We start from the raw sequence: 26,501 nt of genomic DNA on the forward strand, positions 1-26,501 counted from the left end.
GATGCAAGCTGTCCCTCTGGGCCTGCCTCCGGCCCCCGAGGAACAGAAACAAAACAGGTCAAAGTTATTTACAAAGCAAGATGCACATACAGCACGGACGTATTTATAGGAAACCGAAGTGACTATGAGGGGAAAAGCAGGGTGCCCACCTCAGCCCCGGGGACCTGCGAAGAGGGGAGGGAGGAAGAAAGTGCATTTACACAGAGACTCCTCCTTTCACCTGCGTGTCTGGGGGGGCCTTTCAGATGCAGTCAGCATGCTCAGGAGAGGCCTTGGGGGGCAGCTGGAGGGAGGGGGAGACACTGACAGTTGACTGGGACCTGAGCAGACCAGGCGACATGCGGGGCGCCCCCGGGGGTCTCAGCTAGACCCATTCTCCACAGCCTCCACCGCGGGAAGGAGGTCTGGGCTCCCACTGCCCTGTGCCTCTGCCTCGGGCGGTCCCCAGAGCACGAGTGGGCAGTTATAGTCCTGGGGACGAGGCTGCAGGCGCCACGCTGTCTTCCGGGGGGGCATCGGAGCTGTCCTCCGAGCACAGCCCTGGCTGGTGGCCGTCCCTGGAGTCGCAGGCCAGGGCTTCCCTGGCCGGAGGTGACAGGGAGCCATCTGTCCATCTAGCCGCCTCCGTGTGGAAACCGCCCACGGGTGTGGTGCCGCCCAATGCCTCTCCCGCAAGGGATCTGAGCAGCTCTCTGTGGGCCACCTCCATGTCCTTGAGCCTGGTGAGCTTGACCGTGAGCTGCTCGATGGTGGGGAAGATGCTGCCCATGTCCCTGAGGGCCAGGCTTGGTGGGGAGTGGTGAGGGCACCTGTGACCTCCACTGGGTCCCCAAAGACGCCAGGCAAGGAGGCTCTCGGGCTGGGAGGGCTCGGTGCCGGAGTCCGGGGGTCCGGCCGGCATGCTGACATAGAAGCAGTTCCCTTTTCTCACGAATTTGTAACTTCCTGCCGCCTCGGTGCTTAAAGCCTCTTCCTCTGGGTTCCTGTCCAGCTCGGGAGACTCCCAGATCCCAGAATTCCTTGCCCGTGAGGGCAGCTGTTCCAGAGAACAGAGAGCCATGTCCTCCTGTTCTGGCCCTTCACCCCCAGGGGGGCCATGCCCTGGGGCGCTCGGGTCCCCGGGGCGCCAGCTGCTGCTCCTGAGAGAAGGCGCAGGCGTCAGGCCGTAGTTGGGCTCCCCGGCGGGCTGCGCTTTGGGGCCGTGACCGGGCAGCAGGCCGCACAGAATCAGGTGCCGCAGGCTCTCCACGTCTTCCAGGACTGAGTCGGCGAGCCCTTCCATGAACAGAGGACCAGGGAGGGGCAGGAGGATGGGGTCTCTCGTCCGGCCTCCCCTGTTCTCTCCATCCAGGGATGCGGAGGGGTGAGGCAGGGCACCCAGCTCCCCTTCAATGCTGCCTTCCTGCTTCGGATCATCTAGGAGACCTGTGTGCTTCCCCTCAACCCTCTGCTGGGGCCCAGTGCCTGCTCCGGGCAGCTCCCCGGGCTCTGGTTCACTGCGGAACACTTCTGAGCCATCCAGCCAGACCCTGCTGGGGGTGGGGCTCTGCTGCGCTGGCTCCCGGGCGCCCAGGGGCAGGGGATGGGTGAGCATTGGGGCAGCTCCCGGGAGCCGGGTGGCATTCCACACGGCCTCGTCCAAGAGCTCCATCCACGTGTTCTTGTCTGACGACGTCAGTGCCACCAGCTCGTATATCTGGGGGGGGGGAGCTCCGAGGTGCAGATGATGAAGAAGGCTCCTTTGTCTGTGGCCACGGAGTGGATGAGCAGGGCGTTGAGCTTGAGGACAGGACTGAAGGTCTGCTTGCTGTCCGCGGAGCCTGCGGCCGTCTTGCTGTGACACTTGAGCAGCAGCTTCTCATCCTGCTTCTGCAGCAGCACCAGGAGATCCTCCAGCAGCAGCACGTGCAGGTCCAAGCTCTTATCCTTGCTGATCCTCCAGGTCAGGGGCCCCTCGTGGACCATCCTTCTGGCTGTAAGATCCAGGCTCTTGAACTCTGCTGCCAGGGGGTTGCTGGCCCTCTCCAGGGACGTGGTGTCCAGGCGTTTCTGGTAGCCCTCCAATCGGTGCCGGTTCTCCGTCTTCTTCACCGCCTCGTTCACATACTTGAGGATTTCCCAGCACTGGTCCCGCACCCAGCAGAGCTTCTCGTGCTCGGCGGTGCCACCCTCCATGTGCTTGAGGACGCTCTCCAGCAGCAGTGGGTACTTGGTGAGCCGTTGCATCTCGGACATGATAAGGTCCCTGAACTGCAGCTGCCAGCACCGGGCGGTGACTCTCGGCCTCCTGCATGAAGAGCTGGAAGCGGCTCTCCTTGCGCTGCTTGGTCTTGATGAGCCCCAGGTTGATGGACTGATAGGAGCAGAACTGGGCAGCCACCTGCTGGAGCTCCTCCCGGCCGGGGCCGTCAAACCAAGCCAGCATGAGGTCACCGATGTTTCTGATATGGGGGCCCTCCTCTCGGAGCTTCCTCATGGCCTCGCACCAGGAATTATGGATCTCGATGAGCTCGGGCAGGTTGGGAAAGAGCCGGGCCAGCTCCTCCCGGGGCATCAGGTTCTCCTTCTTCATCCACTGGTAGAAGATCAGGTCCAGGACCCGGAGCGTGCACAGATGGGAGGCTTCCGTCACAAACAGCTCATTGATGACCTCCTGCCGGTCAATCTCCCTCTGGCTTAGCCTGGCCACCGCATCCTTGCCCATCGTGTGCTGCCAGTTCTGGGCGTCCGGCTCTGGCTCCAGGTCCGAGAGCTGGCCCAGATCGTTCTCTAGGAGGTGGGGGAGGAGGGCATCTGTGCAGAACCCCAGGCTGGGGGACTCGATGCTCCTGCGGCCCATTTTGGGGGTGAAGGGAGGGGTTGGGTTCTCCAGAGACCTTGTGGAGAGGCTGGAGGCAGAGGACGAGGCTGACTGGTGGAGACGGGCAGCCTCCGTGTCTGTGTCCATGTCCACATCACTGCGAGACTGGGGCATGTTCTCCACCTTCCAGGACCGCTTCAGCTCCTCCCGGCCCTTCAGGCTCTCAGAGCGGCCCAGGCGGATCTGAGTGTGAGCTGTTGCTCTCCAGCAGGTCCTTGGGGAAGCTTCCTGTGGAGAGCCCCTGCATCCCAGGCTCCGGGGCATCATACGGCTGGTTGTTCTCAAAGTGCTGAATGATGCTCCTCACGTTGCCTGGTTTGACTTCCACAGGGGACAAAGGAATATGAAATGTCCTCTGCGAAGAGCTTTTGGGCCTCCTGATGTACTTGAGGATAGGGTTTCGCCTCTTGTCCTCCAGGGCATCCTTGTCTTTTTTGGAATTGCTGCTCTTCTTGGTCTTTGGGAAGAAGGGCAGCCACTTGTCCTTGTCAGGAGCTGCCTGGGCCTTTTCAGCTGTGCCGGAAGGCCATGCCTCTCGGAGACGGAGCCCAGCGTAGCCCATAGAGGTATTGAGAGCGAAATCCATGGGGGCACTTCTGTCCTCCTTGTACTTGGAAAGAATGCCTGCCAGGGTGGCTAGCTGCTTCTCGGCCACTTGGCGCTCTCGGACAGAGTCCCCATCCAGGTCCAGCAGGTTATTCTCACCGTACAGACTACACAGCCCCAGGGTGCGCTTTGTTCTGTAGTCCTGGATCTGCTCCTGGATCTCGGGCATGGCTGCCTCCTGCACTTCCCGGAGCATGGCGCGGACGTCCTCACTGCGCGCAGACGCAAGTCAATTTCAGCCTGTAACACCTCCGGGACTTTCACTCTCAGCGGCGCATTTTTCTCTAAGAAAATATTCCAGATGTCTTTTCCTAAGCTTTGGGAATCCTTGGGGTTTGTCTGCTGGTAAACTGCACACAGGTAAAAAAGCAGTGGACTGGGGTTGGCCTGAGAGAAAATGTACCGCAGGAAAATGCCCAGGGGAGCCGGCCGTGCCTTCAGCTTCTCAAGGTCCTGGAAGATGATGTCGCTCTTGTTGTTGAAATAACCCGGGTCATAATCTTCCTCTGGGCCAATAATTAAAGGCTTCGGGCTCTGGTCTGCTCCCTGCTCGCTGGTGCCAGGCCCTGGTGCGTCCAAGCCCTGCCGCCGGTGGTGCTGGGCCAGCCTGGCCATGATCACAGGTGAGGTTCGGGGACTGTCCAGTGCCGAGTTCCGATTCATCAGCGCCTCACTGAGGGAGGGGAAGTGCTCCGTCCCAGTGTCCAAGCTGCTGTCCCCCTCCTGGCAGTCCAGAGAGAGCTGGCCTTCTGATGCTCTCTGGCTGGTGTCACCATATGGGGGGGGTATGTCCACGAAGCCACCCGTCTCCTGCTGGATCTTCAGCTGGAGCTGAGTGACACAACTCTGAGCACCTTCGATCTGCTCCTCCAGCAGGCTGGCGGGATTGCGGCTGTATACCTCACAGATACGCTGTAACTCTTTTTCCTCCTGCCTCAGCATATTGCGAAGGATCTGGGTGGCATGTTTTTGGAATTCGGGATCCTGCAGTGGTTTGCCCCCCCCCCCCCATGATATGCTGCGGGGGGGGGGGGCAGAGGTGGGGGCGGAGGCGGCGGTGGGACCACAGCGGTGACTCGGGGGGCTCTGGCGGGGGCAGGATCCTGCTGCAGCCCAGAGACAACTACGGACGAGGGGGAAGAGCCCAGGAGGGTCAGTGTGACGTAGGCACCAGATTTGATAAGCTTCACCACCTCCAGGTATGAGCTGTTGGTCATCATGGTGCTGTTGACTTTGATGATCCGGTCGCCCTCTTTGACACCAGCTCTCATGGCTGCCCCTCCAGGCCGCACAGACTGCACCAGAACGATACGGTCCCCACTGACCGTGAAGCCAAAGCCATGCTGGTCCTTCTGGATGATGACACAGCGCTGAACAAGACCTGTCTAGGACGTGTCAGAGGGCTCGTGGAGGTGGGAAGGGGACCTGTGTTCAGGCACCAAATCTCCCAAAGACAGGCCACTTAACCTGTCTATGCTCTGGGGTAACCTCACACTCATGGTTTCTCAGTGTCTCCGCGGAACAAGGATCCTGCAGTTTTGATGTCTTGATCAGGGCTGAGTCAGCTGCAATTTTTAAGAAAGGTGGGAGGAGGGCCTCCCAACCTCATGGTCGGATGGTCGGATGGTCAGATGCTTGGATGCTCGAATGCTCTCTGCTGGCTCTCAGGACCTGGGAACTGAGGCTCCGCTCTACTTGTAGCAGGGAGCATGGTGTCTGTTCTCAGCCCCTGGCCCCTCCCCCATCGGAGAAAAAACCCGAAAGAAAAAGAGGAAAAACTATGACCTTCTTAGAAGCCAAAAACACAACCACAAATCTCTTCAAGGTTACCACTATGGGCTAAGACATGAATCACAGAAAGAATGTGCCTTCAAAATATCAGTCTTCACTGCAAGATACAGATGAAGTCCATCCTCCAGACGCTGTTCCCGCAGCTGTCCTCCCGCACGCAGGTGTCCAGTGGCCAGCAGGGGCATGCCAGGTCCCTCCGCGCTCAGCACGACGGCGACGCCAAAGCCAGGGCAGGGGCGGCATAGGGCCAGTCCGAACCGGCACCGTGGGAGGCCCCGGGCCACGCGCTCCTCAGGGAAATAAATGAAAGCATACAACAGGACGTGCACCTCGGCAGCCCTTCAAGTCTGGGGCAGCCCTGCGACCGCGGTTATGGAGCTCCTTAAAACACAGCAACAAAAACAGCTTTTACGTGAAAGGTCTGGAAACCCTTCAAGGAGCCAAAGGCACCAAGCAGGAGCGCGGCGCCCCCGCCTCAAGCCCGCCGGCCCGGCCTCCCGGCGCCCCGCACCCGCCTCCCGGGCTGCCATCAACCGCGGACGCCGCTCGCGTCTCCGCGCTGCCCGACCCGCGGCCTCCTCCGCGCCAGCCGGCGGGGGCCCGGCCCCGGCTCCCCTCTGCCCCGCCCCGCCAGGCCCGCTCGCCCGCCGCTGCCTCCGCTCCCCCGGCTCCATGACTCCTTCCGGGCCCTTCCCCCTCAGCGCGCCGCTCCTCCGGACGAAGGCCTGGCCAGCCGCCTGTGCCCACACCTACCCCTCCGGCCTCGCTCTGGCTGCACGCTACAAAGAACTTCTCAAACTCAATACACAAGAAACAAATAAACAAATCATAAAATGGGCAGAAGTTATGAACAGACAGTTTTCCAAAGATGACATACAAATGGCTAACAGACACATGAAAATATGTTCAAAATCATTAGCCATCAGGGAAATTCAAATCAAAACCACACTGAGATACCACCTTACACCAGTTAGAATGGCAAAAATTAATAAGGCAGGAAACAGCAATTGCTGGAGAGGATGTGGAGAAAGGGGATCCCTCCTACATTGTTGGTGGGAATGCAAGTTGGTACAGCCACTCTGGAAAACAGTGTGGAGGTCCCTTAAAAAGTTAAAAATTGAGCTATCCTTTGACCCAGCCATTGCACTACTGGGTATTTACCCCAAAGATACAGACATAGTGAAGAGAAGGGCCATATGCACCCCAATGTTCATAGCAGCATTGTCCACAATAGCTAAATCGTGGAAGGAACCACATGACTGGATTAAGAAGCTGTGCTCCATATATACACTGGAATATTACTCAGCTATCAGAAATAACGAATTCTCAACATTTGCTGAAACATGGACGGCACTGGAGGAGATAATGCTAAGTGAAATAAGTCAAGCAGAGAAAGACAATTATCCCTATATGATTTCTCTCATCTATGGAACATAAGAACTAGGAAGATTGGTAGGGGAAGAAAGGGATAAAGAAAGAGGGCTACTCAGAAGGGGGAATGAAGCATGAGAGACTGTGGACTCTGAGAAACAAACTGAGGGCTTCAGAGGGAAGGGGGGTGGGGGAATGGGATAAACTGGTGATGGGTAGTAAGGAGGGCACATATTGCATGGTGCACTGGGTGTTATACGCAACTAATGAATCATCGAACTTTACATAAAAAAAATAAATAAAAATTTAAAAAAAAGAAAAAAGAAAAATAGGTCAAAATAACTATTTTCAGACATTATACTACAGGCAGTGCAAGACTGTGATCACTGGGAGAAGCTAAATTCAGCCAGTAGCACCTTCCAGACCATGGAGCATGAAAAGGAACCTCCAACAGCACTTGCAAGTCTCAGTGAACACAGCAGATAAAGAATGGAGTTTGGAGCTACCACCCTGAATCCAATCTCTAAGGCAGCATTCCAGAGGGAACTGAGGCAGAGAAGGAGCTATAAAAATCTGCAGAGATGAACCCGGGGTCTTCAGCAGCCCCCCCACATGCACACATGCCGATATTCTGCAGGGCCAAGAACAGGAAGACTATTGGGGAAAACAACTGCCTGAGCTTGGAGAGGGTTTGGAATGTTAGAATTCTACCCCATCGGAGTGGAGAGATGTCAATGAACACTCAGAGCTCTCATAGGAGATCCCAGAAAGACCCTACCTTAAAGTAGGACTAATCTAACCCCAAAGTAAAATCTATTCTAAACCATATCGTCTAAGAGTTAAATAGAAGCCTTAAAAGATTAAGCTGATCCACAAAAAAATAAACCATATCCCAGAACAAAACTCAATACCCTATTAGGGGAAGATAACAAAACTTACTAACTCAACTCCATAATGTTGAACATATAATCTGAAGTGTTAGGAAAAAAAAAATAGTAAAAGAATTTAAAAAAAGGAATGTATATGTTTCTTACTCTCAAATATTTAGAGGGTTATCAGTTAGATGAATTAGAGTGAATCCAATTTATGTAACTGCCTAACAACAAACTAATGGGATATATCAGTTTGCTTCATCACATTATTATACCACTACCATATAGTAGTGCAATTCAGAAAGCAATTACCTAATAATGTGGGTTCAACTAACTTTTTTTGAATTACAAGTCAAGCGAATCTTCTACAAGTCATTTAAATTATTGCAGCCCTAGTTTCCTTAGCTTTAGTATGCACAGAATGATGCCTACCTCTCAGTGCCCTGGTGATGGCTAAAAATGGCAAGAGATGGGAATATGTTTAGTTTGGTACTTGACTAATAACAGGACTTCACTATTACTTATTCATTGTATTTTTTAGTGACAGAAAGATACATATTGTGAAAATTTAAGCTCGCTGATTTGCCTTAATGACAACAGTATGATCTACCATAAAAAGTTTAGGGAAGATACTAGAAAGTGTAAAGAAATGAGCCATATTTTCATCTTTATCCATCTGGGGCACACTTTATACTACTATCACCGTTATCATAAAAAAAAAAACCAACCCTCTTTGGCATTTGTTATCCTCAGAATTATATTAAGACTAATTCATAGGCTTATGTACTCCTTATTAAAATTTTATAAGCAAAGATAGGAAAATTGAATTGACATTTAAGAACTAATTAGACACAAAATATGAACGGAAAAAAAGTGTTTTTATTTTTACAGCCTTTAATTTTTAATTTTTTTAGACATTTATTTATTTTGAGAGAGAGTACAGGAGTGAGCACAAGTGGGGAGGCAGAGGGAGTAGGATAGATAATCTCAAGAGAACTCCACACTGGGCATGGAACTCACTGCAGGGCTCCATCTCAGGACCCTGAGATCATCGTCTGAGCAGAAACCAACAGTCAGAGGTTTAACTGATTGAACCACCCAGGTTCCCCTATTTTTACTGATTTTTCAAGTAAGTGAATTATAGAAGCAATTTCAGCAACTAATTGTGTGACAGACACAAAAGCCAAAAATGTTAGGTAAATTTATTGAACACTGAAGTTTTGTCTTTATTATTCTTACATTCCCAAAGCTTTTTCAAATGCCTAAAATAAAACAGAGACTCAGTAGAAACATGTTTGATAAATGAAGGAGGTTTTTATATGTTCTTTGATCAATGTGGTAAGGATTAAGGAAGAGATATTTCAGAGCTGTTTTCTTTTCCCTTACTTGGAAAGAGAACTTGTAAATTTTTCATTGAGAACTAGGAAATACTTTGAGACTTGTCACAAAGGCAATATTTAACAGAAAGAAAAAAAATAGACACATCACAACACCTATGCATATACCACTGTTATTGTCAGAGAAGTCAGCAATCTCAAAATTAAGCAGTTAATTGAGTAATCAAATTCACAACACAAACAACTATAAAGCATGTGATTTCATCTATTGATACTATAGAATCAGAAAAGTCTATATTTGAATTCTTAGTACTTTAATAACAGCATTACGAAGACAGGAGGTATTTAAGGGTCAAAATTCAGCAAAATTAAGGCAGTATTAATGACACGATCTAGTTTAGTTTCCACTAGAGATTAATATAGAGAGGCTCTCAGGTGCTGCTAGAAATTTCCTACAAATCAATGATGTATGGAAAAAGTGATGCTTGGGAATTTAAACTATTCAATATTTTGTAGTAGAGGGAGAAGATCAAAATTAAGATAAAATCAGTGTTCTGAGAAAATATAAAGAAATAGACAAACTAAATTCTATAGGATAAATGAAAATATGCATCTAAGTATAAATATAAAACTTTCTGGAAATTCAAGAAAACAGGCATATTAAACAAAAAAAGGATTGCTTCTGTGTATTTAAACAAATACTCAAATTGTTCACAATACTAGCAATTTTAAATTGCTTCTTTTCTTATCCTTTTCAAAGGCTGCTTTCATTTCAACATAACATTAAATTCTATGAGAAACCTACCAATGACTGATAATTTGAGTCTAAAATCTGGTATCTAATGCTCTTATTCAAATAAAATATGACACCTCAGATTTGAAACAAAAATTCTTACCCAGTAGTGGATAACATGGTAATTCTATTTTTAATTTTTTGAGGAACCTCCACACTGTTCTCTCCAGTCTCTGCACAATCTGCATTCCCACCAACAGTGCCTGAGGGTTCCTTTTTGTCATCCTTCATCAACACCTGTTATTTCTTGTCTTTTGATTTTAACCATTCTGACAGGTCTGAGGTGATATCTCATCGTGGTTTTGACCTGTATTTCCCCAAAAATGGTCCTCTCCCCATTTTTAATGGGAGTATTTGTTTGTTTGTTTTCTGGTGCTGAATTGTGTAAGTTCTTTACATATTCTGGATATTAACTCCTTATCAGACACATCATTCAGAAATATTTTCTCCCACTGAATAGCTAGCGTTTTGTTTTGTTAATGGTTTCCTTCACTGTACAAAAAACTTTTTGTTCTGAAGTAGTCCTAATAGTTTAATTTTGCTTTTGTTTCCCTTGCCTTTGGAGACATATCTAGAAAAAATGTTACTATAGCCAGTGTCAAAGAAATTACTGCCTATGTTCTCTTCTGGGATTTTTATGGTTTCAGGTCTCATATTTAGGACTTTAATCCACTCCGAGTTTATTTTTGTGTATGGTGTGAGAAAGCAGTCCAATTTCATTTTTTTGCATGGAGCTATTATGGAGCTGTTTAGTTTTCCCAGTACCATTTGTTGAAAAGATGGTCTTTTCCCCATTGTATAGTCTTGCCTTTTTCGTAGATTAAGTGACCATAAATGTGTGGGTTTATTTCTGGATTCTTTGTTCTATTCCATTGATTTATATATCTCTTTTTGTGCAAGTCCCATACTGTTTTGATTACTACACCTTTGTGGTATATCCTGAAATCTGGGATTGTGATATGTCCAGCTTCGCTCTTCTCTCTCAAAATTGCTTTGGTGATTGAGGGCCTTTTCAGGTTATGCAAAGAAAACAAAAACACAAATTTGAAAATATATATGCACCCATATACTTACTGTAGCATTATTTACAATAACCAAGATACAGAAGCAACCTAAGCATGTCCATCCATAGATGAATGGATAATGAAGATGTGTTTGTGTGTGTGTGTGTGTGTGTGTGTGTGTGTGTGTCTGCATGTACATATTACTCAACCATAAAAGAGTATGAGATCTTGTCATTTGCAACAACATGAATGGATCTAGAGGGTATAAGGCTATGTGAAGTGAGTCAGACAAAGACCAATACCACATTTCACTCATATGTGGGATTTAAAAGACAAAACAAAGAAAATAAACACAGACAAAAAAACAGGCTCTTAAATACAGAAAACAGGTGGTTACCGGAGGGAAGGTGGATGGGGAATGGTGAAATAGATAAAGGGGATTAAGAGTACATTTATCCTGATGAGCACTGAGTAATGCATACAATTATAGAATTATTATATTGTAAACCTAAAACCAACACAACACTGTATGTTAAGTATACTTCCATCATAAAAATAATTCTAACCCATATTGACAGTATTCTTCAGTTCATAATGAAATCACAAATGATCCCTAAAATTTCATTCTCTTAACCCAACAAGTATTTATTCTCCATTCACACCAAACTACAGATATGGGTGCAGATCAGCAGTCGGTCTCTGCTCCACCTCTACTCGGGATTCTATTATCTCTAGGGTAGGGAAAAGACATGTGGTGAATCTCACACTACCTCTTGAATCTCCACTTACTGCATTGGCCAATTCAATTATACCAATAAGTACAATTATTTTAATAAAATTTCCTGAACACCACAACTATTCAAGACGGTAAGGTGAGATCTATTAAAACTGTTGAATCTATTCTTAAAATCATTCCCGCAAAAAAAATTCACATAGTGAATTCTGCAAATGCATAAGTAGGAAACTCTGTGAAAAATGGAAAACAAGTGTTGTCTTTTTATGCCACCAGCTTATCTTTAATTCCAAAACATGACAATGAGATTATAATAAAATTAATTTCACCTATGAACATGAAAGTAATAATCCTTAGTAAAATATTAGCAGAATGAATCTAACTTGTATTATTCCAGGTATGAAAGGCTGGTTTGATATTCAAAAATTAATTTATATAATTAACCATGTTTATATACTGATAGATGTAGGAAAACATCTGACAGAATTCAACACCAATTCATTAAAAAACTTGTAAACTACCAACAACATAGAATCTTGTACTAGGAAATGATCTGATAAAGAGTATTTACACAAATACTTAAAATATATAAAATAAATAATAAATATTATAGTCACCTTGACAAAGGGAAATGCAGAAGAATGCGGGGTATTACCACTTTAATGCAACACTGTTTTCAAGGATCAGATGGTGTAACGAGGCAAGAAAAATTAATAAAATGGAGTAAGAATTGGAAGGGGAAAAAAAAAACTAAATACTATCCAGCACCAGCTGGTGTCACTGGCAAATTCTACTAAACACTGAAAGATAAGTGATACCAATTCTTCTTAACATGTTCCAAAGGGGAAAAAAAATTAACAGGAGAGAACACTTCCACCTTATTTTACCGGGCCAGAATTATTTTGGTACCATAGCTAAATAAGTACACTGTAAGAAAAATAGAGTACAGGCCAATGTCCCTAGGATATGTAAAAATTATGAACAAAGTATCAGCAAACCCAACTCAACTCCACATTAAAAGGATCATATACCATGAGCAAACAGGAATTATCCCTGGGATCGAATGTTTCAAAATATGCAGATCAACAAATATGATACACCTTCTATACAAAATGATAGATAAAAATCATATAACATCTCCATAGATGCAGAAAAGCATTTGAAAAAATAAAATACCTTTTCATGACTAAAACAACAAAAACAACAAATTAGTATAGAAGAAACAAATCTCAACATAATTAAGACTACCTAGGACAGTCCCATAGTTAATATTACAATCTAAGTAAAAGGTTGAAAGCTTACTATCTAAGATAAGGAACAACATCAACATATGTTCTATGTTCTATGTTCAACATAGAACTGGAACACCAAGCCAGAGCAATCAGGCAAGAAAAAGAAAACAAAGGCATCCAAAACAGAAAAGAGAAAGTAAAACTGTCTTTGTTTGCAAATGGTATCATCTTATACAAAGAAAATCCTAAAGACTCAACCAAAAAAGTGCTAGAAAAAAAATCAACAAATTCAGAAATATTGCAGGATACAAAATCAACACATATAAATCAGTGGCATTTCTATACACTACAGCCAAACATCTAAAAAAGAAATAAAGGAAACAATCCCATTCACAATAGCATAAAAACCTACAGATCACTTAAGAATAAATTTGATCAAAGGAGGTAAAAGACCTGTTCACTGAAAGCCACGAGACTCTGATGATGGAAACTGAAAAAGACACAAATGGGATGACATCTTGTGTTCACAGAATGGAAGAATTAATATTGTTAAAATACCCATATTACCCAAAGACTTCTATATACTTGATGTAATTCCTATCAATATCACAAGAGTAATTTTTCAAGGAATTGAAAAAACAATCACAAAATTTGTATTAAACCACAGAAAATTGAATACCCGAAGAAATTCTGAAAAAGAAAAACAACACTGGAGGAATTGTACTTTCTGACTCAAAGCTATAGTAATCAAAATGGGATGGTTATTGTCATAAAAACAGATATATAGACCAATGGGATAGAACTGAAAGCTAAGAAATAGTCTCTCATGGTTCTGGGAAAAAAACTGAGGGCTTTAGAGGGGTTGGGGGATCGGGATAGGCTGGTGATGGGTATTAAGGAAGGCATGTATTGCATGGTGCACTGGGTGTTATATGCAAGTAATGAATCATGGAACTTTACATCAAGAACCAGGGATGTACTGTATGGTGACTAACATAACATAATAAAAAATTTTTATTAAAAAAAAAGAAAGCTAAGAAATAAACCCTCACATATACAGGTAACTAGTATTTGACAAGAGAGTGAACACAATACTCAATGGGGAGAGAATAGTCCCTTCAATAAATGGTGCTGGAAAACTGGATAACCACACACAGAAGAATGAAATTAGACACCTGTTTTATAACACTCACAAAAAATTAACTTGAAATGGGTTAAAGACTTAAACATAATACCCAAATTCATAAAATTCCTAGAAGAAAGCACAGGGAAAAATCCCTTGACATTGATCTTAGCAACAAGTTTTGGATATGATACCAAAAGCATAAGCTACAACAGTAAAAATCAAAATGTGGGACATCATCAAACAGCTTCTACACAACAAAAGAAACAACAAAATGAAAAGGCAACCTATAGGATAGGATAGGATAGGACAAAATATGTGCAAATCATATATCTGTTAAGAAGTTAATATCCAAGGGGCACCTGGGTGGCTCAGTTGGTTAAGCATCTGCCATGTGCTCAGGTCATGATCTCTGGGTCCTGGGTTGGAGCCCTGCATCGGGCTCCCTGCTCGGTGGGGAGTTTGCTTCTCCCTCTCCCTCTGCCCTTCCCCTGCTCATGTGCAAGCTCGCTCACTCTCTCTCTCTGCCTCTCAAATAAAGTCTTTAAAAAAAAGTTAATATCCAAACCATATACAGAACTCATACAACTCAATAGCAATCAATCAATTAATCCATAAACAATCTAACTTAGAAATAGGCAGAGAAACTGAATAGAATTTTTCCAAAGATGACATTCAACTGGCCAATAGGTACATGAAACGGTACCTCATATCACTAATCATCAGGGAAGTGTAAATTAAAATCACAATGAGCTATCACCTCACACAGGTTAGAATGATGAAGATCATCAAAGAGACAAGAGATAAGTATTGATGAGGATGTGGAGAAAAGGGAATCCTTGAATCCTTGCGCGCAGTTGGTGGGAATACGAACTGGTGTAGCCACTAAGGAAAAGACTAAAAAAAAAAAAAAATTAAAAATGGAACTACCATAGGATCAAGCAATCCCACTTCTTTGTATATATCAAAAAAAAAAAAAAAAGAAAGAAAGAAAGAAAGAAAGAAAGAAAGAAAGAAAGAAAGAAAGAAAAAATGATGTCAAAGAGATACCTGCACTCCCAATGGGTTCAATGCAGCATTGTTCACAATCACCAAGATAAGGAAACAGCCTAAATATCTGTCAACAGGTAACTTAATAATGAAAATGTCAGTTACAGATATGGACACACACACACACACACACACACACACACACTGGAATACTCCATTCAGCCATGAGAATACAGGGAATCTTGCCATTTGTGACAATACGGATGGACCTTGAGGGCACTACACTAAGTGAAATAAGTCACAGAAAGACAAATACTCTATGATATCACTTATATGTGGCACCTAAAAATGTAACCTTACGGCAGGTAAAAACAGAATGTTATTTACCAGGGGCTTGGGTTTGGGAGAACTCAGAAAAATTAGTCAAAGTGTATAACTTTCAGTTATAAGACAAGTTAGTTTAGGGGACCTAATGTACAGCCTGAGATTATATTTAATAATAATGTATTACATATTTTAAGATTGCTGAGAGTGTAGATATTAAGCAAACCACAAAAAAATGTTAATTCTGTGATGGGATGAAGGTGTTAGCTAACAAACTAACAGTAGAGTGGTAATCATTTGGGAAAATATCTCCATAAAATCAATGCATTTTATACCTAAAACTTACACAACACTGTATGTCAATTATATCTGAATAAAACTGGAAAAAAAGATACATTGACGACTCTACAGAGAGAGCAAAATAAAATTCTAAATATTCAAGTAAGCCCCGGACAGCAGGAAAAAGAAGAGAGAGAAAGGAAAAATGACGAAGCAAGCATACAATAAAAAATATACGGAAAGACTCAGACTTAACATATCAACATTTCATTAAAGAATTTAAATTCACCAATTTAAGGAGACAAGTTGGTAAGGAAAAATGGCCCTTTAATGCCATCGATAAGAAACTTAATTCAAATGTAATGATACAGTAGTTGAAAATTAATTAGATATACCATGCAAACAACTGAAGAAGCTAGAATAATAATATATATAATAATAATATTAATATCAGAGCAAAGAAAATTACCAGATACAGAGAAGGACATTACACAGTGAAAAAGGGGACAGCCCTATAAGAATAGCAATCCTATGTGTAGATACACCAAACAAGAGAACTGCAAAATATGTGAAGAAAAACTGATAGGGCTGAGAGATAAAACAGACAAATTCACAACTATATTTAGACACTTCAACACCCCTTTTCTCAACAACTGATAGAACAACTAGACAGAAATTCAGTATATAGCATATAGAAGAATCTGACTATACCACCAAGTGACAGAACCTAATTGACATTTATTAGAATACACCATCCAACTCCAGGAGAATACACAGTCTTTTCAAATACAAAACAATTACCAAAACAGACTGTATCTGGGGCCATAAAATAACCTCAAAAAATTTAAAACAATTAAAATTGTACAAAGGTTGTTCTCTAACTATGGTTCACTCAAACTGGAAAGAAAGAATAGAAAGATAACTGGGTATTTCCAAATAGCTGGAAACTAGACAAGACCCTTTTAAATAATCCATGAGTCACCACAGGAATTTCAAGTACAATAAAAAATATATTGGACTGAAAAAATGTAAAATGGACTGAATGAAAATGAAAATACAACATATCAAAATTCACGAGACAAAGTAAATGAACACTGAAAGGGAAATTTATAACCATGAAGTGCTTATATTAGAAAAAAGGAAAGTCTCAAATCAATTATATAAGTTCCAACATTGAGAACCTGGAAAAATAAGACCAAAATAAATCCAAAGCAAGCAAAAGTACATAATAAAGAGAAGAGGAGGAATCAATGAGATTGAAAGCAGGAAAACAGAGAAAATCACGATCTAAAAAGTTGGCTCTTTTTTAGATCAATAAAATACATAAATCCCTAGCAAGACTGAGGGGAAAAAAGAAAGAGATAAGACATAAATCACCAATGTCAGGAATAAAATGAAATATCACGACATAACTTGCAGATATCAATAAAATAAGGGAATACTGCCAATAACTCTACACATATAAATTTGACAACTTAGACAAAATGGTCCTTGTTCCCAAAAAGCACAAACTAGCCTAACTCACCCAATCTAAAACAGATAATTTAAATAGCCCGGTATTCTCAAAGAAATTCCAAGCCACGTATCTGAAAAATTACCTATCTCTGGAATATGTAAAGAATTCTTGCAGCTCCACAAGGGGAAAAAAAATCCAGTTAGAAACGGAATAGAGGGGCGCCTGGGTGGCTCAGTCGTTAAGCATCTGCCTTAGGCTCAGGGCGTGATCCCGGCATTCTGGGATCTAGCCCCAAATCAGGCTCCTCCTCTGGAAGCCTGCCTCTTCCTCTCCCACTCCCCCTGCTTGTGTTCCCTCTCTCGCTGGCTGTCTCTCTCTGTCAAATAAATAAATAAAATATTGAAAAAAAAAAAGAAACGGAATAGAAATACCTCACTAAGGTATATACATGATCGCACATACTTGAAAAGATGTTCAGCATCACTGGTCTTCAGGGAAATTCATACTAAGACCATGATGGGATATTACTACATGCCTGGTAAAACAGCTGAAATTTAAAAAACAGTGAGACTATTCAATACTGGTGAAGATGTGGATGAACTGGATCTCTCATACATTTCAATGGAAATGTAAAATGGTCCAGGCCCTCCGGAAAATAATTTAACAGTTTCTTAACGGACTACGTACACAGTTGCCATATATCCTAGCAATAGCACTCCTGGACATTTCTCTCAGAGAAGAGAATTTACATCAACAAACTGGACACAAATGTTTGGCACCTTTATTTGTATTGATCAAAACCTTGAAACAACCAAAATGTCCCTCAGTAAGTGTGTGATTAAACAAACTGTACAATAGCCAAACCATGGAATATTACTCAGATGGACCACTGACACTGCAACAACTTGAGTGGATCACAAGAGCATTATTCTAAATGAGAAAAACTCAATCTCAAAAGACACCATGTTGCTTGATTTCATTTACATAACATTTTATAAATGACAAAATTATACAGATGGAAAACAGATTAGTTGTTGTCAGGGGTTAAAGATGATGGGGAGAATGGGCACAGGGCAGAGAATTGTGGTGATGGAATAATGCTATATCTTAACTGGGTTGGTGGTTACATGAAGCTAACAAGTGACAAAATGACATAGAATCAAGCATATATATTGTTCCAAAGTCAATTTCCTAGATTTGATCCTGTATGACAGGCATGTACAACATAAGCATTCAGAGAAATTAGATAAAAACCACAAAGGACCTTTCTGCACCATATTTACAATATCTGCAAATCTGTATTTAAAAATACAACGTTTTAAAAGTCTATTGTATTTTTATACACTGGCAATGCAAAAATTGAAAATGTTATTAAAAGCAAAGCACTAAAACTATGATGCATGGAATAGTACCAAAAACAAAAGAAGAAGTAAAAGATAAAAACAGTTGTTTATTTAATTCAATGAATTTAGAAAATTGGATGACATTCATCACCCACTTATGATGAAACTCCCTAGAAGAATGGAAATAGCAGGAAATAATAACCTTAATCTTAGAGGGAATATCAACAAAGACGTACTGGAAACACCCTACTTCATGAGAATTTTTATTTTTTTTCATTATTTTTTAAAGACTTATTTGAGAGAGAATGAGGAGTGTGGGGGGGGTTGGAAGGGACAGAAGGTGAGGGTGAGGGAGAATCTCAAGCCGACTCCCTGCTGAGTGTGGAGCCTGATGCAGGGCTTGATCCCAGATACCCTGAGATCATGACCTGAGCAAAAATCAAGAGTCAGCTGTTTAACCAACTGAGCCATCCAGGTGCCCCTTCATGTGAATTTTTTTTAATAATATTTTTTTGTTATATTATGTTAGTCAATATACAGTACATCCCTAGTTTGTGATGTAAAGTTACATGATTCATTACTTGCGTATAACACCCAGTGCACCATGCAATATGTGCCCTCCTTAATACCCATCACCAGCCTATCTTATTCCCCCACCCCCCTCCCCTCTGAAGCCCTCAGTTTGTTTCCCAGAGTCCATAGTCTCTCACGGTTCATTCCCCCTTCATGTGAATTTTTTAAAAGCTTTTTCCATGATATGGGAAATGAGCCCAGGATTTCAAATATAATGATCAGTGAGGGTCTGACTCTTGATTTTGGCTCAGGTCATAATCTCAGGGTCATGAGAGCTAGCCCCATGTTGGGCTCCATGCTCAGAGAGGAGTCAGCTTGTGATTCTCTTTCTCACTGTCTGCCCCACCCTTCCCCCTCCAAAGCTTGTAGGCTCCTGTGCATGCATACACCCAGACTCTCTAAAAAGAAATAAATAACTCTTAACAAAAATGTGTTACAAATCACCATGAGGAAGACACTCCAGAAAATTATAAACTTGGAGGAGTTAAGATGTCGGAGGAGTAGGAGACACCATTTTCAGCCGGTCCTCCGAGTCGAGCTGGATAGGTACCAGAGCAGCCTAAACAACCACAGAACCAGCCTGAGACGCAGGAAGATGCATCTGGATCTCTACAAATGAGCATCTCCAGTGCTGAGTATTGAGGTTCAAAGCGGGGAGCCATGAAACCTTGCACAGATATCAGAAGATAAATGGAAGGGGGAGGGAGCCGCCGCGTTCGGGCGCCGGGAAGTGGTAGCCACTTGCACGGGAGAGCAGGCGGGGCTCGAGGACGGCACCCACAAAACAACAGACTGAGACTGTGGTGAGCTGGGTGCACACGCCACCAGGCATCTCGAAGAACACCGGAATCCCGGTGCGCTCACTGGATCCAGACTGAGACTGGGAGCTTCCAGTGCACACGCAGGGCGGCTGGCGGCTGGTGGCGTTAGAAACACAAAGGACAGAGATGCGCCGGCCCTGGAAATGAGGGCTGGGACGCCGGGTGTGGGGCGCACATCCCGGGACGCTGCAGGGCTGAGCAGCACCAACAGTAACAGAGTTAAAGTCGCCAGAACATTAGTAGAGAACGGGCCGCAATCCCTCTGTTCTGTGACAGAGGCTGAAATTTGGCCGCTGCTGCTCTGACTCTCAGAAGAGGCACAGCAAACCGCCAGGGAAAGCCGCCAGACAACAAAAGCCTGGAAATACTGGTTCAGAGAGTGCCCATCCCCATCCCCCCTCGCAGGGAACACGGAGACTCTACTTAAACAGGGTTGCCTGAGTATCGGCGCGTCAGGCCCCTCCCCCAGAAGGCAGGCTGAAATTTCAAGAAGCCCACATCCCGGGGCGCCTGGGTGGCGCAGTCATTGAGCTCCTGTCTTCGGCTTAGGGCCTGATCCAGGCGTTCCGGAAAGGAGTGCCTCATCGGGCTCCTCCACTGGGAGCCTGCTTCTTCCTATCCCACTCCCCTGCTTCTGTTCCCTCTCTCACTGGTTGGCTGCCACATAAATAAATAAAATCTTTAAAGAAGAAGCCCACATCCCTAAGATCCCTATAAAACAAGGGGCACGGCCTGGGACCCAGTTAATAATTTGGGCTCTGGACAACCCCGCAACTTCTCCTCATCAGAATGGTAAGGAGAAGCCCCCCCCCAGCAAAGAAAAGACAGTGAGTCTGTGGCCTCTGCCACAGAAATAATGGATATGGATGTAACCAAAGTATCACAAATGGAATTCAGAGTAACGATGGTCAAAATGATGAGCAGAATTGAAAAAACTATTAACGAAAAGGTTACTGAGAATATAGAATCCCTAAGGACAGAAATGAGAGCAAATTTGACAGAAATTTAAAATTCTATGAGCCAAATGCAGGCAAAACTAGAGGCTCTGACGGCCAGGGTCACAGAAGCAGAGGAACGGGTTAGTGAATTGGAGGATGGGTTAATAGAGGAAAAAACCAAAATAGAAGCTGCTCTTAAAAAAATCCAAGCCCACGAATGTAGGTGACAAGAGATTACTGACTCAATGAAACGATCCAATGTTAGAATCATCGGCATCCCCGAGGGGGTGGAGAAAAACAGAGGTCTAGAAGAGATATTTGAATGAATTGTAGCTGAACACTTCCCTAATCTAGCGAGGGAAATAAACATTCGTGTCCAAGAGGCAGAGAGGACCCCTCCCAAGCTCAACCACGACAAACCTACGCTACATCACGTCATAGTGTATTTCACAGATATTAGATCCAAGGATACAGTATTGAAAGTGGCCAGGGCAAAGAAATTTCTCACGTACCAAGGCAAAGGCATCAGAATTATGTCAGATCTGTCTACACAGACCTGGAATGAGAGAAAGAGTTGGGGGAGCATATTTAAAGCTCTTTCAGAGAAAAACATGCAGCCAAGGATCCTTTATCCAGCAAGGCTGTCATTCAGAATTGATGGAGAAATAAAGACATTTCAGAATCACCATTCTCTAACCAATTTCGTAACCATGAAACCAGCCCTACAGGAGATATTACGGGAGGTTCTATAAAAGTAAAAAGGCCCCAAGAGTGATGCAGAACAGAAAGTCACAGCCAATACAAACGAAAACTTTACTGGCAGCATGGCATCATTAAAATCATCTCTCTCAGTACTCAGTCTTAATGTTAATGGCTTAAATGCTCCCATAAATGCCACAGGGTTGCAGATTGGATAAAAAGAAATGACCCATCTATTTGCTGTCTACAAGAGACTCATTTCTAAACCAAAGATGCATTCAGACTGAGAATAAGGGGATGGAGTACCATCTTTCTCGCAAATGGACCTCAAAAGAAAGCTGGGGTAGCAATTCTCATATCAGATAAATTGGATTTTAAACTACAGACTATAGTTAGAGACGCAGAAGGGCACTATATTATTCTTAAGGGAAGTATTCAACAAGTGGATATGACAATTATAAATATATATGCCCTCAACAGGGGAGCAGCAAGATACACAAGCCAACTCTTAACCAGAATAAAGAGACATATAAATAAAAATACATTAATAGTAGGGGACCTCAACACTCCACTATCAGAAATAGACAGAACACCCTGACAAAAACTAAGCAAAGAATCAAAGGCTTTGAATGCCATACTCGATGAGTTGGATCTCATAGATATATATAGAACACTACACCCCAGAACCAAAGAATACTCATTCTATTCTAATGCCCATGGAACATTCTCAAGAATAGACCATGTTCTGGGACACAAAACAGGTCTCAGCCGATACCAAAAGATTGAAATTATCCCCTGCATATTCTCAGACCACAACGCTCTGAAATTGGAACTCAACCACAAGGAAAAATTTGGAAGAAACTCAAACACTTGGAGACTAAGAACCATCCTGCTCAGGAATGACTCGATAAACCAGGAAATCAAAAATCAACTTAAACAATTTATGGAGACCAATGAGAATGAAAACACAAGGGTCCAAAACCTATGGGATACTGCAAAGGCAGTCCTAAGGGGGAAATACATAGCCATCCAAGCCTCACTCAAAAGAATAGAAAAATCTAAAATGCAGTTTTTATATTCTCACCTCAAGAAGCTGGAACAGCAACAGAGGGACAGGCCTAATCCACGCACGAGGAAGCAGTTGACCAAAATTAGAGCTGAAATCAATCAAGCAGAAACCAGAAGTACAGTAGAGCAGATCAACAGGACTAGAAGCTGGTTCTTGGAGAGAATCAATAAAATTGACAGACCACTGGCAAGACTTATCCAAAAGAAAAGAGAAAGGACCCAGATTATTAAAATTATGAATGAAAAAGAAGTTACGACGAACACCACTGAAATTGGAAGGATTATTAGAAATTTTTATCAACAGCTATATGCCAAAAAACTAAGCAATCTGGAAGAGATGGAATCCTTCCTGGAAACCTATAAACTACCAAGATTGAAACCGGAAGAAATTGCTTTCTTAAACAGGCCAATTAATTATGAAGAAATTGAGTCAGTGATAAACAACCTTCCAAATAACAAAACTCCAGGCCCAGATGGTTTTCCTGGGGAATTCTACCAAACATTCAAAGAAGAAATAATACCTATTCTCCTAAAGCTATTTAAAAAAATAGAAACAGAAGGAAAGCTGCCAAACTCATTCTATGAGGCCAATATTACCTTTATCCCCAAACCAGGCAAAGACCCCCTCAAAAAGGAGAATTACAGACCGATTTCCCTAATGAATATGGACGCCAAAATCCTCAACAAAATACTTGCTAATAGAATCCAACAGTACATTAAAAGGATTATCCATCACGATCAAGTGGTATTCATACCTGGGATGCAAGCGTGGTTCAATATTCGCAAATCAATCAGCGTGATACATCATATCAACAAGAAAAGACTCAGGAACCATATGATCCTCTCAATTGATGCAGAAAAAGCATTTGACAAAATACAGCATCCTTTCCTGATTAAAACCCTTCAGAGTGTAGGAATAGAAGGTACATTTCTCAATTTCATAAAAGCCACCTATGAAAAGCCTACAGCAAATATTATTCTCAATGGGGAAAAGCTGAAAGCCTTTCCCTTAAGATCAGGAACTCAACAAGGATGCCCACTCTCACCACTATTATTCAACATAGTACTAGAAGTCCTTGCAACAGCAATCAGACGACAAAAAGGGATCAAAGGTATTCAAATCGGCAAAGAAGAAGTCAAAATGTCTCTCTTCGCAGATGACATGGTACTCTATATGGAAAACCCAAAAGCAGCCACTCCCAAACTATTAGAAGTTATAGAGCAATTCAGTAACGTGGCGGGGTACAAAATCAATGCTCAGAAATCAGTTGCATTTCTATACATGAATAACGAGAACGAAGAAAGAGAAATTAGGGAATCCATCCCATTTCCAATAGCACCAAAAAACATACGTTACCTTGGAATTAACTTAACCAGAGACGTAAAGGACCTATATTCTAGAAAGTATAAATCACTCTTGAAAGACATTGAGGAAGACATAAAAAGATGGAAAGATATTCCATGCTCATGGATCAGAAGAATTAACATAGTTAAAATGTCCATGCTACCCAGAGCAATCTACACTTTCAATGCTATCCCAATCAAAATACCAAGGACATTTTTCAAAGAACTGGAACAAATAGTCCTTAAATTTGTATGGAAACAGAAAAGGCCCCGAATCTCCAAGGAACTGTTGAAAAGGAAAAACAAAGCTAGGGGCATCACAATGCTGGATTTCGAGCTATACTACAAAGCTGTGATCACAAAGACAGCATGGTACTGGCATAAAAACAGACACATAGACCAATGGAACAGAATAGAGAGCCCAGAAATGGACCCTCAGCTCTTTGGGCAACTAATATTTGATAAAGCAGGAAAAAACATCCGGTGGGAAAAAGACAGTCTCTTCAATAAATGGTGCTGGGAAAATTGGACAGCTACATGCAAAAGAATGAAACTTGACCACTATCTCACCCCATACACAAAAATAAACTCCAAATGGATGAAAGACCTTGATTTGAGACAGGAATCCATCAAAATTCTAGAGGAGAACATAGGCAGCAACCTCTATGACATCGGTCAAAGCAACCTTTTTCATGACACATCCCAAAGACAAGAGAAACAAAAGATAAAATGAATTTATGGGACTTCATCAAGATTAAAAGTTTCTGCACAGCCAAGGAAACAGTCAGAAAAACTAAGAGGCAGCCCACGGAATGGGAGAATATATTTGCAAATGACACAACAGATAAAGGATTGGTATCCAAGATCTACAAAGAACTTCTCAAACTCAATACACGAGAAACAAATAAACAAATCAAAAATGGGCAGAGGGGCACCTGGGTGGCACAGCAGTTAAGCGTCTGCCTTCGGCTCAGGGCGTGATCCCGGCGTTATGGGATCGAGCCCCACATCAGGCTCCTCTGCTATGAGCCTGCTTCTTCCTCTCCCACTCCCCCTGCTTGTGTTCCCTCTCTCGATGGCTGTCTCTATCTCTGTCGAATGAATAAATAAAATCTTTAAAAAAAAAAAAGAAAAAAAAATGGGCAGAAGATATGAACAGACACTTTTCCAATGAAGACATACAAATGGCTAACAGACACATGAAAAAATGTTCAAAATCATTAGCCATCAAGGAAATTCAAATCAAAACCACACTGAGATACCACCTTATGCCAGTTAGAATGGCAAAAATAGACAAGGCAAGAAACAACAATTGTTGGAGAGGATGTGGAGAAAGGGGATCCCTCCTACATTGTTGGTGGGAATGCAAGTTGGTACAGCCACTCTGGAAAACAGTGTGGAGGTCCCTTAAAAAGTTAAAAATTGAGCTACCCTATGATCCAGCCATTGCACTACTGGGTGTTTACCCCAAAGATACAGACGTAGTGAAGAGAAGGGCCATATGCACCCCAATGTTCATAGCAGCAATGTTCACAATAGTTAAATTGTGGAAGGAGCCGAGATGCCCTTCAACAGATGACTGGATTAAGAAGTTGTGGTCCATATATACAATGGAATATTACTCAGCTATCAGAAAGAACGAGTTCTCAACATTTGCTACAACATGGACGGCACTGGAGGAGATAATGCTAAGTGAAATAAGTCAAGCAGAGAAAGACAACTATCATATGATTTCTCTCATCTATGGAACATAAGAACTAGGATGATGGGTAGGGGAAGAAAGTGATAAAGAAAGGGGGGTAATCAGAAGGGGGAATGAAACATGAGAGACTATGGACTATGAGAAACAAACTGAGGGCCTCAGAGGGGAGGGGGGTGGGGGAATGGGATAGACTGGTGATGGGTAGTAAGGAGGGCATGTATTGCATGGTGCACTGGGTGTTATACACAACTAATGAGTCATCGAGCCTTACATCGGAAACCGGGGATGTACTGTATGGTGACTAACATAATATAATAAAAAATCATTAAAAAAAAAAGAAAATTATAAACTTTATCTTAGGCTTTTAATATGTGCAAGGCCTTGGTGGTATGGGATCAGAACTTAGGGAGATTTTTATTCTGACCTTTAGTTTGAAGTGTTTCTTTTAGATTATCTGCTAATGAAGCAGATGTACAATGTATGCTGGGGCAGAAACTGAGTCTACGCTCTGAAGTCTGGTTAAGCCATTTTGATCTTGGTAAATGTTAAAGTACAGCTTCCCTGGGAGCCCAGGAGCAGGGCCCAGGAACTTTGAAGGTAGATTTTCTTTATCAAATATTCAGACCTGGGGAGGAAGTGTTTCTTAAACAGAAGCAGAGAATCCCAAGTGTCACTTCCTTAGTCAAGATCCTCTGGGCCCTCCTAATGGAGGAAGGAGGCAAAACCAGGTAGCCCAATGGATGGACATACATTTCTTTCTATGAAAGTCTCCGTAAACTTTTCTTCTTCAAACTGCATCTGAGATCGGTTTGAAGGAAGATCAAGGAGATTAAAAAAAAAAAAGTTTCCCCATGAATAGGAATGGAATTTTACTTCAAATGGAAATCCTTAAATTTGGGGGCTCCCCTTTGAGAATTCAGAATTTAGAAATTACATTAAAAGATTCTTTACACAAAATAATTTGATTTAAAAGCTATTTAGATATTGATGTTAAAAAATATTGATACCTCACAGAGAATTAAAAGAGGAAGCAGCTGATCTCTTAATGACTGCAGGTAAAGAAGAATGTTTAAGAGGCCTTCAACTTCACAGGAACATCCCAGTGACTGACTCTCTGTCCATAAACAACACATTTTATGAGGTCACAGTTTTTGATTTAATATATCCTCACGATGTATTTCTCAGAATGCATCCTGGATAATTAAGAGAGACTTCTCACCTAAGCAAATCCTTGTAACCAAG

General features: G+C 43.0%; 1 pseudogene; it reads right to left on the bottom strand.

The window, feature by feature from the left end:
• Nucleotides 1-463: 463 nt before the first annotated feature.
• LOC123786350 (rho guanine nucleotide exchange factor 11 pseudogene) lies at nt 464-5,040 on the bottom strand (annotated as a pseudogene).
• Between the last annotated feature and the right edge of the window lie 21,461 nt (nt 5,041-26,501).

The sequence above is a fragment of the Ursus americanus genome, chromosome 4 (assembly GCF_024610735.1).
Source record: "Ursus americanus isolate L20-20 chromosome 4, mUrsAme1.1.p, whole genome shotgun sequence".
Classification (NCBI taxonomy): domain Eukaryota; kingdom Metazoa; phylum Chordata; class Mammalia; order Carnivora; family Ursidae; genus Ursus; species Ursus americanus.